The sequence below is a fragment of the Manduca sexta genome, chromosome 4, assembly GCF_014839805.1.
Source record: "Manduca sexta isolate Smith_Timp_Sample1 chromosome 4, JHU_Msex_v1.0, whole genome shotgun sequence".
NCBI classification, from domain to species: Eukaryota; Metazoa; Arthropoda; class Insecta; order Lepidoptera; family Sphingidae; genus Manduca; species Manduca sexta.
The window spans coordinates 3,382,124-3,394,384 of record NC_051118.1 but is presented as its reverse complement, the minus strand read 5'-3'; the positions used below and the strand labels follow the sequence as shown (position 1 = coordinate 3,394,384).

At 33.8% G+C, this 12,261-nt stretch overlaps 1 protein-coding gene across 3 annotated transcripts in view; it reads right to left on the bottom strand.

Moving 5' to 3' along the window:
- The window catches only part of LOC115450342 (sodium- and chloride-dependent transporter XTRP3), a 41,203-nt gene extending 34,060 nt beyond the window's left edge, over nucleotides 1–7,143 (bottom strand). For all 3 annotated transcript variants that reach the window (XM_037441180.1, XM_037441188.1, XM_037441182.1), the window contains exon 1: nucleotides 6,993–7,143. The gene's annotated coding sequence lies outside the window, so the exon portion shown is untranslated. The remainder of the gene's footprint in view (nucleotides 1–6,992) is intronic.
- Between the last annotated feature and the right edge of the window lie 5,118 nt (nucleotides 7,144–12,261).

Below are 12,261 nucleotides of genomic sequence, written 5' to 3'. Positions count from 1 at the left end.
ACTGAGAGGGATTAGGCCTTAGTCCACCACGCTGGCCTAGTGCGGATTGGTAGACTTCACACACTCTCAAAATTCTTATATATACTTAATCTCTCAGGTATGCAAGTTTCCTCGCGATGTTTTATGTTTAAAATATTATAGTTTTCTGGAGGTTACCTATTTGATACGTCTGTCCCTCACCTTATAATGGCACGATAACATTAAAGTATCGCTATCCCTGCCTTAGACTGTTCTTTTTTAAATGAATACGATTAGTTATGATGTGTTCTACGAAGGGTCTAAATAATTTTACTACTAAACTTGATCGTTGACCTAATTAGTCCCACGACGCGTCCTACGCATTAATTGATAAGAAGGTTCGTAGGCAAGGTACGTAATACCAATTTATAAATATGTTTTAGGTTATAATTATTGTCAGGGAATTATTTTTTGATAAAATACTGAATTATCGTATATAATATGAGTAACTTTTTATTAGGAATTACACGAGTTGAAGCATGAAATTGCGTACAGTATTTTTTTGTGAAAAAAACTATGTAGTTACTTTTCTTGAGTAAGAAGGTTACGTTAATATTTCTTCATTTTTTAATTTCATAAGTTACATACATGATTGGAACCTTTTTTGTGTTTAATGACAAATAAATACATAAACGTATAAATTTAGGCATAATTGTGTTACCGAGGTTTTTTATAACCCTTAGGGGATGGATATTCAAAAAACCTTTTAAGTTAACGCAATTTAGAAAAAAAAATACGTCTTTTTTCGTTATGACACCATTATTTGCTCTAACGAGTCCACGTTTCGGGGTCAACCAAGCTCCATACTTGAAGGTCAATGGAACACAAGAATATTAAGTATTTGCTATTTGACTGTCTAAACTTTAAAGAGCTCTATCTTTATAATAATAATAATATCAGCCCTGTATTATATACTTGCCCACGCATGAGCACGGGCCTCCTCTACTACTGAGAGGGATTAGGCCTTAGTCCACTACGCTGGCCTAGTGCGGATTGATAGACTTTACACACCCTCAAAATTCTTACAGAGAACTTCTTAGATATGCAGGATATTTATTTTTATAGATTGATAAGTATGTCTATCTTTGGTGTCAATCTAATATATTAATATAGAATTACTTTATAATAAGTGTCATTAGAACGAATAACTTGCAAATTGCCCTAGATTTTTTCTTTTTTCAGTAAAATGTAAATTATGCGCGTAATTTTTAAACGCTGTTTGTGTATTCCTCTAATTGGTATCATGGGCGTAGCCGGGCAGTTAGGGGTCTAAGCCACCCCCTCTCCTTCCGAAATAAATTTTTATTTTATTCAGTCAACATTCTGTTGGATTTATTAAACAGAAAGTTGACTGACGAAAGATGATTACCCCTCGGCAGTCGACACAATAGGGGACCGGCCTCTGCTTGATTTTGTGCATTATTCTATATGTAATGGCTTTTAATACGAAAAAGAAGCACTTCTGCGAAAACTGCATAAAAATTGGTTAAAAAATGAGCGAGTAATTCATATTTAAAATATTGTAATGTGCAGAAGTAGGCGCGCTGTGGGGATATCGCTTCATCTCTTTCTTTCGCACGCGTCGTAATTCCCGATGACGTCACACGTGGGTATTCCGTCTCTTTTTTGTTTCTTGTTAATTACCCCTTCCACCGAAATTCAAAGACATATAACTTGTTAATTTTTCACCGGACTTTAATAATTTCTTCTAAGTTATAATTTATATTATGTAAATATTTAATAATTGTTAAGAACAAAAATGAGTCCGGTACCCTATTATGCCGGCCTGTTGGATCTGGATATACACAGGCTGATCCCGGAACGCGACACGCTTACGTGGGCCACTATGGCAGGTTTTAACACCTTACGGTGGTCACTATGCAGGCGGATATAAAATATATCCTACCACCAGCGGCTTTTATTTCCTTCATCTTTTTCGTGTTAACATTATCACGCAGTCCGTTAATGTCATTATATAACTACCTTTTGTTCGCGGCCTTGCTCGCGTGAAGAAGTTTTCCGGGATAAAGTCCCGCTTTATATGTTCCCGGGTATAGAAAATACCCTTCCTAGGATCTTAAACTATCTCCACACCAAATTCCATAAAAATCCGTTCAGTAGATTATGAGAAAATCGATAACATACAGACAGAAAAGGGGACTTTGTTTTATAATACGTATATCACTTGATACCAGCACGTGTAAAATAATTCGCTAACTCTGACGAACGTGTTTCTTGTTTTCAAACATTCGGCGTTCATTCAATAAATCACGCTTACTATTTGTTTGTATAAGTTTTATATTTGGCAGCGACAGCTAGGGAATGCTGTGATGAAGGTAGACTGGTTTATGTACGCATTTTGGGATTTTGTCGTAATAGTGGCACAACTCCGCTTCGTTGGTGGGCAGGGGCTTCTGTTACTGTGTGGGCTTTGGGCTTAAGCCTTCGTCCACCATATTGACATAGACAACAATAATACAGTATTGTACACATATTAACAATGGAGATAAATAAATACACAGACGTGACAAAAAAAATCTATATTAAAGGTTGCCATAATATGTTTTGCCACGTTAACCGGCTTCTTAAAATAGAAATGCCTACACCTCCCTTCTTTTCAATGCAAGGAGGAAGCCAGAGTGGTCACTAAATATCCTTACTAATATAATGAAAGTGATTATAAAACTTGTTTACGGTGGTCGCTATCCGGGCGGATATAAAATATATCCTACCACTAGCAAAACAGTGGAATATAGAGACTCCGGGAAAAATGTACTAGTCTTTTAAGCGCTACAGTAGTAACACATGTCAAATGTATGCAATCAAAACAAATTCTCGTTTTTTTTCGCTGCGTTGCACATTCTGATGTGTTTTGTGTGATAAACACGCTCTACATGCGTGCACCATATAGAACATTAATTTACCAATATTCAATACAAGGTTTGCTTCCTAATTCAAGTTGATTTTAGGGTTAGAAACTTACCTTTTTTATTTCAAGACCAAAAACAAAATGCAGAAATTAAAAAGAAAAAAGGGTGTTATAGTATTTGAATTTGGAATATTTTAATTTTAACATTCGATAAATTAACATGACTTACTTCATTACATTCCGAAAAAAATTAAGGAAACTAAACTAAATCATCACATTGGATAAAAACCTTGACACTCTCATTTGAGTTAGTTCTATTGGTATTTCATTAACAATTATTTATAAAAAAAAAATGTGCCAATATTTTTGAACATTAAAGACTTTACACACAATCACTGTTTATGTTAAAAATAATTAATACATAAATGACTAGTGTAGTGAACTTTATATCTTAATAAGGTAATTAAAAGTATTTACTGCGTGTTATTATCGATAACCAGGAAAAAAATACGACAGTTTCGTCAGTATGTCATGTTTTATTGTTAGCTCACAACTCCGCTCGTATGAAAAGGTTTTCCGGGCAAATTCGATTCTTTATATTTTCCACTGATAAAATGGAGTCTGTATATTATTATTAAGTCTATATTATATTATTAAGTTAGACCTCTAGCAATGCATTGGAGAAAACTCTATTCATCGATGCAACAATTTAAAGCTAATGCTGTTCTGAGTAATTCTCTCTATGATAAACTGTGAAATCCGCGGAATTTCGTAACGAAGAATCGGTAATTACTATTTTTCCTTAAAAAACAAAACAAACATTACGGTTTTATCCCGAAGAGATAGGCAGAGGTGCTACCACGACACTGACTTTTTTTGTGTGTGTGTGTGTTTGTTTTCCGTGTCATGTATAGGAGCCGAACCTATCGCAAGTCATATCGGGCAGGCATTCCAACCTCCGGATTGATATTATATAGAAAAATCCAGTATCTCTTCAAGAGACCTGGGAAATTGTTATTATATATTTAAAATGTCTTACCTATAAACTAAAATATTTATAGGTAAGATTGGAACCTAATATACACAGGCTGATCCCGGAACATCACTTCACGTGGGCCACTATGGCGAGTTTTAACACCTTCACTTCTTTCTGCTCGCTATCCGCGCGGATATATAATATACCACCAGCAAACCATAAGAATTAGAAACAGTTTTGTACGTGATTTACCTTGTAAATTCTCTATCATCTCGTCGTCTATTTATAAACAAGAAGCAATCGCGGAAATATGCACATATTTCAGCACAATCGTGTCAATTGATCCGGAGTTCAATTGGTATAAAGAGCGCATTGTACACTCAATATCGTCTCCAATTAAACTATTTACTTGAATCTATTAATTTTGCGCGAGATAGACGAGTTACTTGTATTTTTTTATTAATGACAGCAATCACACCTAATGTGTTGCGGCAGCACATAATACTTTGAATTTTAAGTATTTCTTTTTTAGGTTCATAATGTTGCGCTGGCTAGTGTTGTTCAAATTGGAACATAACAGTGTTCAAGCTATGTTGTTTGGTGGCAGAAATAGACAGCAAAACTACCCGGACATACTTTCTGAGACGAAAGTAATTTTTTGTATTTGTTTCATGTCGATTTCTTTTGAGATTTTGATATGTAGCCGACGCTGAGCGATAAAAATGAAGCTAACGTCGCTCTGCCGGCTAAAATATTTACGATAAAATTTCGTTCCACCTCTTAGTATTACGAGTAAACTGCCGTATATGTTGTATCTAAGATATAGTTTTTGTCATAAAATATATTTACGACAAGCTAATAAAAAAATAAAAAAGAGTTTGTGTCTCTGCTACGTATTGGTAATTAATTAAAAAAGAAGAATAAATGATTGCTGGCACAATTTTAAACACAGACAACTGAATAATTAAAAAATTGTAAATAAAAGAACTAGCTATGGAACTTCTCTTATAGCTGAATATTTTATTTTATTTTAAATAGTAAAGTTTATGATATATAATTGTATTTACTAGCTTTTGGTCGCAAGTATATTTTTAGTAAATAAAACATGATATTAATCTCCTTATTATTTATTGCATGTTTTCTAATCTCTATATCTCATCTGAACGCATGAATTTTTATAGTGACCCACTCATAGCACATAAACCCATTCTATTCATTGATGACATACTTATGGGATACGATTTATTCTTTTAAGTAAACTTATAAAGGGAAAAGATTCGTTCTGTATGTTTGTAATCACACTCGAGAACTACCTAACATATTTTGTTATTTTTTTCCACGTATTTATTTCACTTATGTAAGCTTACAGTATATTGGTACCGAAACACTAATATGAAGTTACGATACCCGAGAGCCTATTTTTATTATTGGAGTGGGATTTGACGCGGGCGCAGTCTCGAACAAAAGTTAGTATATTATAGTTATAGAGATGAAAAATTATATCCCTTTATTGATCATAGAGAATTCTATAGAGGTATAATTTGCTGTCTCTGTGGCGTAGTGCGTTGCGACAAGCGATCTTAAGTGCTGATTTCAGATCCTGAGTTGGACAAAGTGATATAGAATTTTTCTGATCAATATCAGACTGGAGTTTAGAATTTGTGCCCGAGAAGTCAATAGGCTTTCACCTATTTCATCATGGAACGTAACAATATCGAAAAGTAGGTGTACTGGTTGTACCTCTGCCTACCGCTTTAGTATAAAGGCGTAATGAGTGTAAAAATAAGCAATAAACAAGTAAACTCCTACAATTGTGAATTGGATGTCAACCCCAAGTTTAGAAGGAAATTGTGTGACCCTTTCACTGTCCCTACATCGAAGGGTTACTGCACCCCTTTTAATTCAAGTACTAAAATAACATCGCAGACTACAAGAGTTTGCGAAACGTGCTTTAAAAATAGTGATTTGCATATTTGTTATACGATAAGAGAATAAGAAAAAAGTTTTCAATACACGGATGGCTTTATATGACAACAGAGAACGTATTTAGTTTTTATTTTGAAAACAAAATATACATCTATTTGGTGAATGTATTCTCCACAGTATCCAATATTGATAAATGTAATGTGTGAGCTTTTACTTGTGGATTTTTAAGTGGATCAAAATATTTTTAAATAATCTCCAAAACATTTTGACTTAATTAAATTTTATGATTGAAAAATTCTGTTATACGTCATGTTTTTTTATTTTTTTTGAATTTAGAAGACAATTATTTATATAACATGACGATTGCTGGAACTTATATAAAATTTAAATAAGAATTCAAATCTTTAACGTAATGGTTTTTGGGTTTAAATTATCGCCCCCAAATCAATTAAAAATGTTTAGTTGGATCAAATATATATATATTTTTCTTTAGCAAATGATGTAACTTTTAGCGCATGGCTTACGATACGCATTAACAATTCCTGTACGGTTCACCTTGTTAATATCGCTATCGATTACCGTTAAATTGTACTGATTACAAAGCCACTGTTTCAGCATCATCAGTTCGATACCATTTTGTTACAACCCTAACAAATTTGACCTTTCAAGGCCGAATGTAAAAACGTTTTCTGAACATCTTTATTTATTTTTCAGATTTGTGAATGAATATTAACGTTCTAATTAATTAAAAAATATACACAATAACACGTGTGTTGAGTAACACGTGCCGAGCCCGCAATGGGATAGAGTCCTGACCTTCCTAATAGCGCATCGTCTGCACCGCCCGCACGGCGCACAATCGATACCACACCTCCACGAAAAACAATCTCACTCAGCACCCCTGCCATAACCTTTTCTGATTTATTATCTGTATTATTTAAATCAAACTCCTTTTTCAAAACAATAAAACCGGTCACGCTTGACCATTTTATATTTAAATTTAGAATATTTTAGGTACGTTGATACAGTTTGACCACTGCATTAATTTTGCAAGAACGCGCCTTTTATTTATTTTTCTAATTAAAAATTCTATGTTTATTTATTTTGCTACGTGTAAATTTTAAATATCGCGTCTCAAAGGTAAATGAATTATAATTGAATAAGAGACCACCTGATTAATATTCAAATAAAAATTTTACTTACATGTGTTTAGGGCTCACAAACAGGTTGTATATCACTTTGTTGACTGAAAAATATTACTGGCCAGTGTTATCACTATGAGAACGAATTTCAAGAATTTCAGTACAATATCGCTCGCGATGTGCGGACATCCGCGCTAGGCGTACTCTACTGACTGCCGACATCGACACCGTTGTAGAGACGTGACACTTACAATGCGTGCGGTATCGATAATCTTATTTATTATTAATTTGTTCGATAAATAATTTACACGTCGTTGTTCTGAATTAAGTAAACATATTATACAAACATTTATAAGTGTATTATTGTCTGTAATATAAAAACTATTGTATAGGTAAAAGCATGAGTCCGCGTAATATATCATATTCCGCATACGTACCAACTTGAACCACAATAAACCCAGATAACAATAACATATATCGACTAATAAATTATTATTTATTACAAAGCATAAATCAGTGGCTTACTACTGGGATTCACCGAAGATAGATCACTAGGTTATTTTAGTATTATTTACAAATAACAAAGTGTAAACGATTGTGTAGCGCATGCCAACTCCAAACCATAAGATTTTGAGTTAAAATCCATATCGTAAAGTTTTACTAAAATAAATTGTATTTAAAGTTTTTGGCATGAATTATATTATATATTAAATATTATACATATTAAATTAATATTATTATAATTTTTAATTATTGTTACCGTTAGAAAGTAAAATGAATAAGTTTTTGCAAACCAAAAACAATTATATAATTTCGTAATTGTAATAATTTTGAAGTCAATGACATTTAAATTAAAAATTCATATTTATTCCGAATGAATTCATTTGAAAAAAATATTTATGTTATAGAAGTGTATATTTTTAAACTATAAATGAAAAAAATATATTTACGTACATAATTAATATTTAAGCGGCGATAGCCTAGTTGGGTGTGGAACGGACTGCCAAGACGAATGTCCGCAGGTTCAAATCCCAAGGGCACACACCTCTGACTTTTCTAAAATCATGTGTGTATTCTTTGTGAATTTATCGTTCGCTTTAACGGTGAAGGAAAACATCGTGAGGAAACCTGCACATCCGAGAAGTTCTCTATAGGAATTTCGCAGGAGTGTGAAATCTACCAATCCGCACTAGGCCAGCGAGGTGGACTGAGGCCTAATCCTTTTCAGTAGTAGAGGAGGCCCGTGCTCAGCAGTGGGCAAGTATATAATACAGGGCTGATATTATTATTATTATTAATTAACATTTCTTACAGGAAGGGCTTATTTTTGGTTAGTTATATTATATTTTTAGGTATAGTTATATTATATTCTTGTTATACCATTATTAATTAAAACATCTTGTTTTAAATTGTATTTTTAAAATGTTTGAAGTAATATGGAAAGGAAAAAGGTTTTAGTAATGAAACTTCATTTAGTTTTATTACAATTTCTGCATCTAATTACCAAAAAACATTATACATATATCTAATTTACCTCAAGTCATACTGGATAAACTATTTTTTTAAGAATATCAGATGCATAGTTTCTCATAGCATAAGAATATTAATTTCAATCTCCATGATTCGAAACTCGTAAGAAATTATATTTAAATAAAATAATAATTTATATTTATTAAATATTTCATCTGAAGGAACTTCACACAATGGAGTCAAAAATCTAATAAATAATCTGCCTAGCTCATAACAAAAAGATGACTTTATAAAAAAAACGGTTGATAAAATTACCATTTTTTGATTGAGTACGATTTCCGGTTTATTTACATAGATAATTAACTATAAATAATTTTACATAAATATTTTGGCAAAGTAACAAAAACTACTACAAATAATATTAAAATAACATGAACTCATTCGCGTGCTATTGTTTGAAGTCAATTTAGACACATTAAAAATATTAATTGCAAAAATTTAAATACTTAACATTATGATAAAATTGGATGTTAGCAAAAACTTTTCTAGATGATGCATGAATCCAATAAGAGTAAAGGGAAATGTCTTCACTAAGAGAGATATAAAGTTCAAATTTGCCTGGCAAAGCAAGCAAGCAATATTGTCTTTTATTCATGGCCAAAATCTATGGACATATTAATATATATAATATAATATAATATCAACCCTGTATTATACCTAGTCTTGCCATAAATATTGTAATAAAGAAAAAAGAAAATTGTTAACTGCAAATAACATTTATTACTTTTACAGTGTGTCAGTTTAATACATAAATATAAAACAATTAAAAATATAAAAGCTTATTCGAAGTGGTCTCCATTGGCTGCAATACAGTCCTTTAAACGATGAGGCCAGTTATCAATAGAAGCACGCACTCTTTCCATGGGAAAATTCTTCACTGCCAATCGTATAGATTGTTTTAGGGACTCCAAATTATCATGGCGTTTAGAGCAAGCTGTACTCTCTAAAACTGACCACAAATCATAATCCAGCGGATTAAGATCGGGACTAGACGACGGCCAGTCTTCAGCTCTGATGAAGTCCGAAACGTTCGATTCCAACCAAGACTGCGTGGACCGAGCTTTATGACCCGGCGCCGAGTCTTGCTGGAAGGACCATACTTGGTTATTGAACATGGTGATGTTAAGGGGCTTAACTACCTTCTCAAGAATGGTATCTTGATACACTTGTGCCGATGTTTTGATACCTTTTCACAAAAATATGGCTCAGTCACTCCTTCATAGCTAACACCCCACCAAACCATCACTGAAGTCGGATAATGTCCACGTTGCACTCTGTCGACTAATTGGGAAGCTTCCTTAGAGCTTTGAGCATAAATACGGTCATTTTGTTTGTTAAAATGTTGCTCAATTGTAAAAATTTTCTCATCCGTAAACAAAATTTTTCTGTGACCTCCCTTTGCGTACCGCTTCAGTAGTTGTTTCGATTTTACCACCCTATTCTTCTTTAAATTATCAGTTAAGAAATGGCCAGTGCGTCTCTTATAGGCTGCAAGTCCTAAGTCATCTTTTAAAATACGCGACATGGTTCTAGGTGCTATCTTCATTTCCCGAGATAAAATCTTTTGCTTTCGGACAGGATTTCTTCGAATTCTTTCCCTTACTGCTTTGACCACCTTTTTCGTACGAACACTACGTGGACGGCCAGATCTTTTTCTGTCACAAACAGAGGAGGTCTCATTGTACCTATTAATAGCCCGGTACACAAACATTTTACTAATACCAAGTGTATGGAGAGTTTTAAAAATTGCATTTGGCTCCATACCTACTTTGTGTAATGCTATCACAGCGATTCGGTTCTCTTTATCACCCCACACCATTTTAATATCGCAAAATATTTTACAATGTATTGGCGCCAAAATGAGAAAACACAATGAACAATCGTATAAAAATGACAGATTCGAAATTCAAATGTAATATTTTTTTATAATTAAGTGTAACAGTATTTATGGCCAGACTAAGTATACTGTCCTACTGCTGATCACGGGCCTCCTCTACTACTGAGAGGGATTAGGCCTTAGTCCACCTCAGCGGCCTAATTCAAGATCTCTTTACAGCCTTAAAAATGTGCAAATACTTACGCTTTTCATCCTCAAATGGAGACGCAGAGGCACAACTAGCACACCCACTTTCCACCACGTGTATTTCGTCCCATGATGTAATAGGGAGATAAAAAAGTTCAGACATTAGGAGGTTTCTTTTTGTTCTTAGAAAGTCTCCACTTCTACGATAAGTAATCTACTAGGAAAAAAACAATGCCGCAGCAAATTAGGTGTTTATAAACACCGGTTAATTATAGTTTATTTAAGATAATGAAGTGATGAAATACATCCATCGATCAATTAGTCTTAGTTTATTTTGTGGTTATAAAACGTGCCAAGGTGTTCCTTCCGCGTAATAAATCTTGTGCGTAAAGATAAAATCTTGTTTATCTTTATTGTAAATTAATTGTTAAATGTAAATAATCATTCCATAAAGTATCATGGCGCTTTTATAATGTAACACAAAGTTTATAATCTTCTGAAAATATAATGCCAATTTACAATAGTCATTTGAATGACGATAATCGATTGTTTTTAGACGTTTTTTTATTTAAGCTAGAGTGACGGCAAATGGGTCAAAAAAGTTATCGAATGGAAACTATATACCGGCAAACGCAGCGATGGACGTCGACCTGCAAGGTGGACAGACGAATTGATAAAGTTCGAAAGAACACGCTGAATGCAGGCCGCTTTCGACAGGTCCGTCAGGAAATCTTTGGGAGAGGCCTATGTTCGGCAGTGGGCTTTATGTGGCTGATGATGATGATTATTAGACGTTTCATTAGAGTCTTAGAATTCTATTATGGTTCATCGCGCTACGAGGAGATTCCATACTCATCACAATATGAATGTGGGGTCGTTTCTTCGAATCGCAAGAAATTTTCGTCGTTATGAAGGGTAGAGGGAAGGAGCACCATCTCTGTGTTTGAAGGTATCAGTCAATAAGCATCAAATTGATGGCGCCACGGTAGCAAATAGTTCTATTTAAAGATAGCGCTAAATTTTATTAGAGTAGGATAGTGGGTTCTTCTCACAGCAACTTAATAAGTTATAATTATTAAATTATTTTTTACTAGGTAAATAGTTGAGTATACACTGCAGTTTCATGAACTACACTATTTAGAGATATAAAATTGTTGTATTCAGCATCACTAGTCGGTTTACAACTGCTAACTTCTTGTCATAGCCTCTTGCTACGCTAGTGCTATTGTGGTGGGTTTTCAAATTTAATTTTCTAGTGACTACGACTTATTTTCTTTGTCTCCATATAAGATGGTGCACCTTGCCTTTAACTTCCACAGGTCATTATGTAACCTCCTTGTGTCGTTAATTAGAACATTTTGCTGGTGTTCCATTTGGTTTTGAACTCCATCTATATAAGAAGTATTTAATACAATGGGTAATATGTACAATTATATTTACACCACTCTATCGACATTTGCAAGGGATGAAAAGCTCGCCCCTCACTCGCCGTGACGTCATTCAGGGTGGGCATGCGCGACGGAAACTCCGCCATTTTGTTTGCACTCGGATACTTTCGTGCACTATCGGCAAAAATCGTACCGTGTAGTCATGTCCAGCGATGTACAGAAACGTTACCAAATTCTCTTACGTTAACTTGCATTTCCAACCTTATACCGTTGTAATAAAAGACGCGTGTACGCAATCCTAAAATTGCATTAAAATGGTGCAGTGAAAACCTTTCGGCCGGTTTCAGGAATTTGCGTCATATCTAATTTTAAACTTTCGTTGTTTCGCC